Source organism: Gossypium arboreum, chromosome 2 (genome assembly GCF_025698485.1).
Source record: "Gossypium arboreum isolate Shixiya-1 chromosome 2, ASM2569848v2, whole genome shotgun sequence".
NCBI classification, from domain to species: Eukaryota; Viridiplantae; Streptophyta; class Magnoliopsida; order Malvales; family Malvaceae; genus Gossypium; species Gossypium arboreum.
The window spans coordinates 67,598,334-67,607,502 of NC_069071.1; positions in this window are offsets into that span (position 1 = coordinate 67,598,334).

The following is a 9,169-nucleotide window of genomic DNA, read 5'->3' on the forward strand; positions in this document are numbered from 1 at the left end:
GAAATTATGATTATGTGGTAAACATTGACAAAAATTTGTTAATGAGTTGCTTATTGATTTCTTATAAGCTTACTATGATCTGTAGGTGTGGTTGGCCGAATATTGTAAGGGGTTAATACGTATTTTGTATTTGAATAGTTAGATTAACGTGTTAGTAATCCAATTGTAGGCGGTTCGTGTGGATCTCGTCAAGATATAAATGCAAAATGTGTGTAACCGACACCCTCTCATAGACTAGATTGGCAAAAGCCGAAAAGCCGAAATGCCGAAAAGTCGATATTTTGGGAATTTGCGAGTGTGCGAATGCTCGTAAGATAGTTGGGTTTGTATATTTGGTAATCTAAAGTAATAAACTGCAGACGCATACGATTTTCGTACATTTTGATAATTTGGGCTTAATGGGCCAAAGATCGGGTTCATGGGCCAACGGGCCCAATTCGTAAGTATCTTGTGTAAGTGTTCTGATAGTACGTAAATAGTTAGGATATGCATGAAAACCCTGAAAGTAGCTAAATTACTATAATACCCCTATGTATGGAAACTTACTGTTATACCCCTAGGTGCAAAATTACCGTTATACCCGTAGGGTTAATTTTGACTAAAAAGCATAGCGATCTGATTCTGTATGATGGATGCCATGATTATATATATTTGTTGCATGGGGACATGGGTTATATTATGGAGGAAGCGTTCTGGTGGCAATGCCACAAATATCTGATCTGGTGGCTCTACCACATATATCTGTTCTAGTGGCTCTGCCACGATTATTTGTATTTGGTGACTCTGTCACATTATCTGTTCTAGCAGCCATGCTGCAAATTCTGTGGTGTGTAGCGGTTGGGTGGGTCGAGTTGTCTCCCCACACGGTGTAAGGTTGGTATGGGGGTGTATACGATTGGATATGGTTGGGTTTCGCATAAATATGTAATATCATTGCATTACGTTACATTATGGGCCTATGGGCTTTATTCAGATACATTGCGGCTAAGGCCAACTTATTCTATTTCTGTGGGTTGAGCTGATTTAGACTATGGTTGGGTTATTTTACACACTGTGTTTCTCCAAACTCATCCCTTTTATTTTCATCCACGCAGGTAATCCCCACCATAGTGGGCTTGGAGCTATGAAGGAATTCGGAGTGGCCACCCGTTCTGAAAGTTTGATTTTCTTCTGGTGAACTGGACATCCTTTTAATTACGTTTGAGGTTTTGGGCTTTTAAATGTAATAAGGCCGCTTATTTATTTTTGATGGTTTTTAATATGTATTACTAAGATAGGTAATACTTATTTTAACTTTTGAAATTGGATAGCTTTAGGGCGCGTTTTCAAAAACAACAGTTGATTTCAAAATAACACGACAACAAGCAAAGCTTCCATAATGAAAGTATTTTCCAAAATTAATCACTTTTCCTAAAATGACTTAATCAAATCGGTTTCCTAGAAATATCCATGACGTTAAGGTGTGGCAATGGTGGTATGCATGTCTAGGATTGGATCTGAAGGGAGCTTGGTACTTAAGCAGTCCGATGGACTCACCACCTCTTTTCCGATTTCCTACCTGGTGCACAGCTTCCATTCACTTTAACCCTTAATGAATTAATCTTTTGAACATCAAGTAGGATTTTCTGGACTTAGAATGGAAAATTTTTTTTAACGTTTTTGATGTGGCATGCCGGATCCGGCTATAACTTCTGGGCCGGGTTTGGGGTGCTACATGACTAGCAAGTGCAATGAAGATATGTGTAGGGCTTGAGGTCAAATTGATTGAATATGCCTTGGATAGTTGCCTCAAAATAGAATGAATGGTAAGTTAAGTACCATGTTATATGAACTTACTAAGCATGTAATGCTTACTTAGTTTTATTTCCCTGTTTTATAGTAAATTGGAAGCTCGTTGGATTGGAAGCTTGGCAGAGATCACTCACACTATCTATTGGCCTATTTCGGTGCATATGGTAAATCAATTATGGTTATAATGGCATGTATAGGTTAAATTGGCCATATTGGCATGTAAATGTAAATGATTATTGTAATCTAGCCATTGGAATGGCTAGTGATGATTTATGTGTTGGTATATGTATATATGTATTAAGTTTATTTTATGGAGATAACATAAGTGTTTATTATTGATTGATTGAGAATGATTAAATGAGTATGCTTATAAAAGGTAAGATTAAAAGCATAAATGCATGTAACAATATATCATATTAGATGTTATAAATTGCTTGAATTCAATGCTTGGACTAGTTGGTATTTGGATGTAAGTTTGGTGCAGGAACTTGGTAAAAATTTTGAGTGAGAAATGAAGCTAGAAATGGCTTTATTTTGTCCACACGGGCAGACACACAGGCATGTGTCTAGACTATGTGTGACACATGGCCTGGTACATGGGTGTGTGGTTAGGCCATGAGTCCCCTGCACCTTTAATTCGAGAAATAGTATGCTCAGAATTGAGCACAGGGGCAGAGACACGATCGTGTGTATCAGTCGTGTGTGCTACACGGCCTAGAATAAAGGTGTATGTCTGGGCTGTGTGAAACCTGCTCCTAAATTTAAAAAGTAAAATTAATTACACGGCCTACTCACACGGGCGTGTGGTTGGCCGTGTGGCACAACTCATAGAGTTACATGAGGTTGAACACAGCCTGTAGCACGAGCGTGTCCTAGGGTCACACGGGCGTGTCCCTTGGACCACATGGGCGTGAGAGCCCTACACCTTGGAAAAATTTTGAAATTTCACGAAAAATTTTTAGAGATCCCAATTGAGTCCCAATTCGATTCTAAAGCTCATATTGGGCCTCGAGGGTCCATTTAAGGGACGTTACGAATAATTTCAGAAAGTAAATTGTAATTGTTGCAAGTTATCTGAAAATGTTCTGAAAGTTTTGGTAACACTCGGTGTAACACCCCTAACCCGTAACCGACATCAGATTAGGGTTACGAGGCATTACCAGACAAACAGAACATTTCGGACCAATTCAAAATCACAGATACTATTTAACATCATTTCATAAACAATCATCTCTAATTATAGTCTACGAGACCTAAAATATACATTTAAAGAAAGGTCAGAACTAAACTGAACTTATTCAAAATTTTCAGAACTTAACCAATTCTTTCAAACTGTTAAAGTCACATGCCCGTGTTACTAGTCCGTGTGGTACACACGGGCACTAGACACACCCATGTGAACTAGCCGTGCCAAAACAAAGCAAGCATACTGGCTTTCACCCACGGCCAATAGACACGCCCGTGTGCTATGGCTGTGTGATACTTGGCTAGCTACTAACTTATGCCCATGGCCATATGACACGCCTGTGTGTCAAAGTCATGTGATTTTTAAGAGGTTACCGCGAAACAAACACGGCCACAAAGCAGGCTTGGTTTAAGCCAATTTTGCCACCCCTTTCTGGGTTCAATCCTACAAGCAATAATATACATCAATCATACCAAAATTTTCAACCAATTCTATGTTCAAAATGGCCAAATCACATTAGAACATAGCACATTACATATATACACCAAAACTATGCACAAACTTATCACCTATTAGCCAACTCTCATTGCCTAACTTATATACAATTCAAAACTTACATACTTAGACATTCTAGCCTATACATGCCATACTTTAAAATTTACACTTTCAAAAGTACCAAAATGAGTTCGATAGTGTGGTGATGATCCTCGACTATCCCCGAGCCTTTAGTAGCTACATTACTGTAAAACAGACAGAAATCACACAAAGTAAGCTACAAGGAGCTTAGTAAGCCAATTACAATTGGTCTAACTACTAAAGCATATAAGTACAATTCAACCATAAAGATTTATAACCATTTCATAGAATAATTCATAAACTTAACCATGCTCCTTTGTTTGCATATATGTGATGCTTCATTTCCATACATATTTCACAGAAACAGAGTTTTTCATATTAAGAAATTTAGTACAATACAAACGTACCTGCATAGGTTATACATTTCATATACTCAATTTCATATTTCGTACGCTATCATCAGACAAGCAGAAACGATACAGATGCTCATAAACAAGTACAATGCTGACATCCTAGACGTGGTCTTACATGTAATTCAATATCGATGCCTTTGTCCCAGACAGGATCTTACACGAAATCAGATATGATGCCGATGTCCCAGACATGGTCTTATACGTAATTCTCAATTGAGGCTTGTGTCCAAGACACGGTCTTACACGATGTCTTTGACAGATGTCAACTTCTCTTAGAAACATACAGAGCTTTTCAGTTATTAACATATTATCAGACTTTACTCCAAAGATATTTATTAGGCACTCAAGGCCAACCAATACAGATTACAGTTTATATATGCAGAATTTATTTCTAATTGTAATTTGACTTACCTCAAACGGATTTCGTACTGAATGAGTCGACTATTCGACTATTTTAGACTTTCCTCGATCTAAGTCCAATTTTCTTTGTTCTTGATCTAATACAATACAAATTCAACCATTCAATAATTCATTTCATTCAATTTAATCCATATACACATATTTAGGGCACTTTGCATTTTAGCCCTTACATTTTCACACTTTGACAATTTAGTCCATTTTTCATAAAATCACAAATATGCAAAATTTTCTTTGCAACAAGGGCTAGCTGAATTTTCATGGCTTCTATATAAGCCCATACAACATGTTCAATTCACAATTTAGTCCCCAAAACATTATTTTCGCAATTTATCCCAAATAGCTCAATTTCATCAAAGACTCAAAGACAAAACTTATGAACCATCTACCAAGCGTTCATATTTTATTCAAAAACATCACAAAACTCATGATATCAACAATGGCATTTCATGAAATCTTTAACAGAAACAGAAATTCAGACATGGGCTTTGAAGAACACTAAACAACGATCACAGAAACGTAGAAATTATCAAAAATCGAGCAAAATAAGCTCACCTATTAAGACATGCACTAGCCGAACATCAAAATGCTTCAATGGCTTCTTCTTTCTCTAATTTTTGACTGAACAAGGTGAAAATGCATGGCCATTTTATGTTTATTTTATTTTATTACACATTATGAGCCATATACCAACTTTACCCTTATTATTTACATGTAAAAATTCACCTACTAATGTCCATATTTGTCCACCATTAAAACAAATGGTATATTTGACATGCAAGGACCTTTATTTTAAAAGCCAAGCCAATTAGGTGCTTTAACATTTAGCACTCAACTTTTATACTTTATGCGATTTAATCCTTTTTTCATAATTAAGCACAGAAACAGACAAATTAAATCACAGAAATTTCACAAAAATAAATTCACATGTCACAGACACAAAAAATAATATTAAAATATTTTTCAGACTTGGATTTATGGTCCTGAAACCACTATTCTGACTAGGGTCAAAACTAGACTGTTATAATTCTCCCCCTTTAGGGATTTTCGTCCCCTAAAATCTTACGGTTAAACAGATTCGGATATTGTTGTCTCATTGAATCTTCAGGCTCCCATGTAGCCTCTTCTACTCCGTGTCTATGCCACAGCACTTTGACTAACGAAATTCTCTTATTACGTAATTCTTTGATTTCACGAGACAGAATACGAATCGGCTTTTCTTCATAAGTCATATCAGAATGCATTTCAATATCAGACGGAGAAATTACATGCGAAGAATCAGATCTATACCATCGAAGCATTGATACGTGAAATACATTATATATCTTTTCTAACTTAGATGGTAGCCTCAATCTATAAGCAACCGGCCAGTATAACAGAGTTCTACACTTTCTACCGTATTAAGCTTTCAAACTATCTCGGATCACTTTCACTTTCTGTTCTGTTTCTTTTATCAAATCAATAACGTAAATCTTATTCTCACAGAGCTCAGACCAGTATAACAGAGTTCTACACTTTCTACCGTATAAAGCTTCGTCCGGTGCCATTTTGATGCTCGACTGAAAACTGTTATTATAAGCAAATTCAATTAGGGGTAGATACTGTTGCCACGTACCTTCAAGCTCGAGAATGCAACATCTCAACATATCCTCAAGTATCTGAATAATCCGTTCAGATTGACCATCCGTTTGCGAATGAAAAGCAATGCTAAAATGCAATTTAGATCCCAGAGCATCTTGCAATTTCTTCCAGAATCGTGATGTAAATCTCGGGTCTCTATCAAATTCTATTGACAATGGCACACCATGCAATCTCACAATATCAGAAGTATACAACTCAGCTAGCTTATCAAGCAAATAATCAAACCGAATCAGAATAAAATGAGCTAATTTCGTCAAACGATCAACTACAACCCAAATTGCGTCTTTCGTTTTCAGAGACAGAGGCAAACCCGAAACAAAATCATGGTCACTCGATCCCATTTCCACTCTGGAATCATAATCGGTTGTAATAACCCAGATGGCACCTGATGCTTAACTTTAACTTGCTGACAGATTAAACATATCAAAACAAAGTCAAAAATATCTCTTTTTATTTTTGGCCATCAATATAGTTGTTTCAAATCGTTATACATTTTCGTATTTCCTGGATGTACAAAAAATCTACTACTGTGAGCTTCACTCAAAATCGTTTGAATCAAATCTGGATTTCTTGGAACACAAAGTCTATTTCTGAACCTCAGACAGTCATTAACATCTATTTGGAATTCAGAATCAGAATCAGAATTACACTGAGTTCATTTAGCCATAATCTCATTATCAATCTTCTGAGCTTCGATAATCTGTTGAAGAAACAAAGGTCTCGCTTTTAATTCAGCTAAAACTGAACAATCATCAGACATAACTAAACGAGCATTCATTACAAATAACAATTTTTGACTTAAAGCATCAGCAACCACATTTGCTTTTCCTGGGTGATAATCAATTACAAGTTCGTAGTCTTTTAACAGTTCTAACCATCTTCTCTGTCGTAAATTCAAATCTTTTTGCTTCATTAAATACTTCAGACTTTTATGATCAGAAAACACGTGACACTTCTCACCAAACAGATAGTGACGCCAGATCTTCAAAGCAAACACAATGGCAGCTAACTCAAGGTCGTGTGTCGGATAGTTCTTCTCATGCGACTTTAATTGTTGCGAAGCATAAGCAACAACTTTTCTTTCTTGCATTAAAACACAACCGAGTCCATTCAACGAAGCATCACTGTAAACAACGTAAACAACGAATTCTTTACCTGACTTAGGTTGTACCAATACCAGAGCTTCAGTTAACAGAGATTTTAACCGATCAAAACTTTTCTGACATTTCTCAGACCATTTAAATTTCATATCTTTCTGAAGCAATTTTGTCAATGGAGTTGCTATCACAGAGAAATCTTTTACAAATTGTCTGTAGTAACTGGCAAGTCCCAGAAAACTGCGGACTTCAGATACATTCCTCGGAGGCTTCCAATCCAGAATAGCTGAAATCTTGCTCGGATCAACTCAGATACCGGAATCAGATACAATATGACCCAGAAACCAACTTCTCACAAATAGAATTCACATTTACTAAACTTTGTATACAACTGTTTATCTCACAGAGTCTGTATCACTAGTTTTAGATGTTCAGCATGCTCAGATTCATCACGTGAATAAATCAATATATCATCTATGAATACAACAACAAATTGATCTAGATAGGTTTGAAAATTCTATTCATTAAGTCCATAAATACAGTAGGTGCATTCGTTAAACCAAAAGGCATAACTAAAAATTCATAATGCTCGTACCTCGTTCTGAAAGCAGTTTTCAAAATGTCAGAGTCTTTTACCCGCAATTGATAGTAACCTGATCTCAGATTTACCTTTGAAAATACAACAGCACCTTTAAACTGATCGAATAAATCATCAATTCTAGGCAGAGGGTATTTGTTCTTTACAGTCACTTTATTAAGCTGTCTGTAATCAATACACATTCTCATTGTGCCATCTTTCTTTTTCACAAACAGAACAGGAGCACCCCAAGGTGAGAAAATCGGTCTAGAAAATCCTCGATCGGTCAATTCTTGAAACTGAGATTTTAATTCCTTTAACTCGATCAGAGCCATTCCATACGGAGCTATTGAAATCAGAGTAGTACCAGGTACTAATTCAATGCCAAACTCGACTTCTCGAATCAGAGGCAAACTAGGTAGTTCTTCAGGAAACACATCAGAGAAGTCACAAACAACAGACACTAATTCAACTTTCTTGTGATTCACTTTCAAATCTAACACATAAGCTAAGTAAGCTTCATAACCTTTCTTCACATATTTCTGTATTTTCATTACAGATACCACAGCTAATAGTCCATTCAGATCACTAGACTCAATTTAGATTATTTCATCATTCTTAAACCTTAAATCAATGACTTTTCATTTGCAATTCACAATAGCATCATGCAGAATTAACCAATCAATTCCCAGAATTATGTCAAATTCATTGAAAGGTAAAAGCATCAGATCAGTAGGAAAATAGATATCTCGAATCATTAACGAACAATTCTTGCAAACTTTATCAACCAAGACACTTTTGCCTAAGCGGGTAGATACTCTAATTACGAATTCAGTAGACTCTACAGACAAAGTCTTACTGTGCATTAAATTCATACAAATATAAGAATGCGTTGATCCAGGGTCTATAAATGCAATCACAAAAGTATCATAGAGAGTAAAAATACCAGTAATCACATCTGGAGAAGAGGCTTCCTTACGAGCTCGGATAGCATAGGCTTTGGCAGGTGCTCTGCCTCAGATCCAATAGCAGTATCCTCAATAGCTCTTTGACCACTACTTGCATTTCTTGCATTTCTGGTAGGTCTACCTCTAGCTGAGGTGTTACTCGGTCTCAAATTCTGTACATTCTCTTGTTCAGCAGGTTCAGAACAATCTCTTACGAAATGATCCAGAGATCTACATTGAAAACAGGCTCGATCATTCAATCTACAATTTCCTGGATGTCTTTTTCCACAGTGTCTACATTCAGGTCTCTCAGATCGGACATTCCCAATACTTGTAATAGAAGTAGTAGGGACTTTAAAGTTTGTATGCGATCTAGCTCGATCTCAGTTTGAATGTCCCACATTAGCATTTAGACGGCTTTGATCATCTCAAAATTTCTTTGGCACATACTGAAATGAGCTACTCAAAGACCTCTTTCTAGCATCTCTAGCTTCAGAATCAGCTTTTCTTTTCTCTTTACTTAA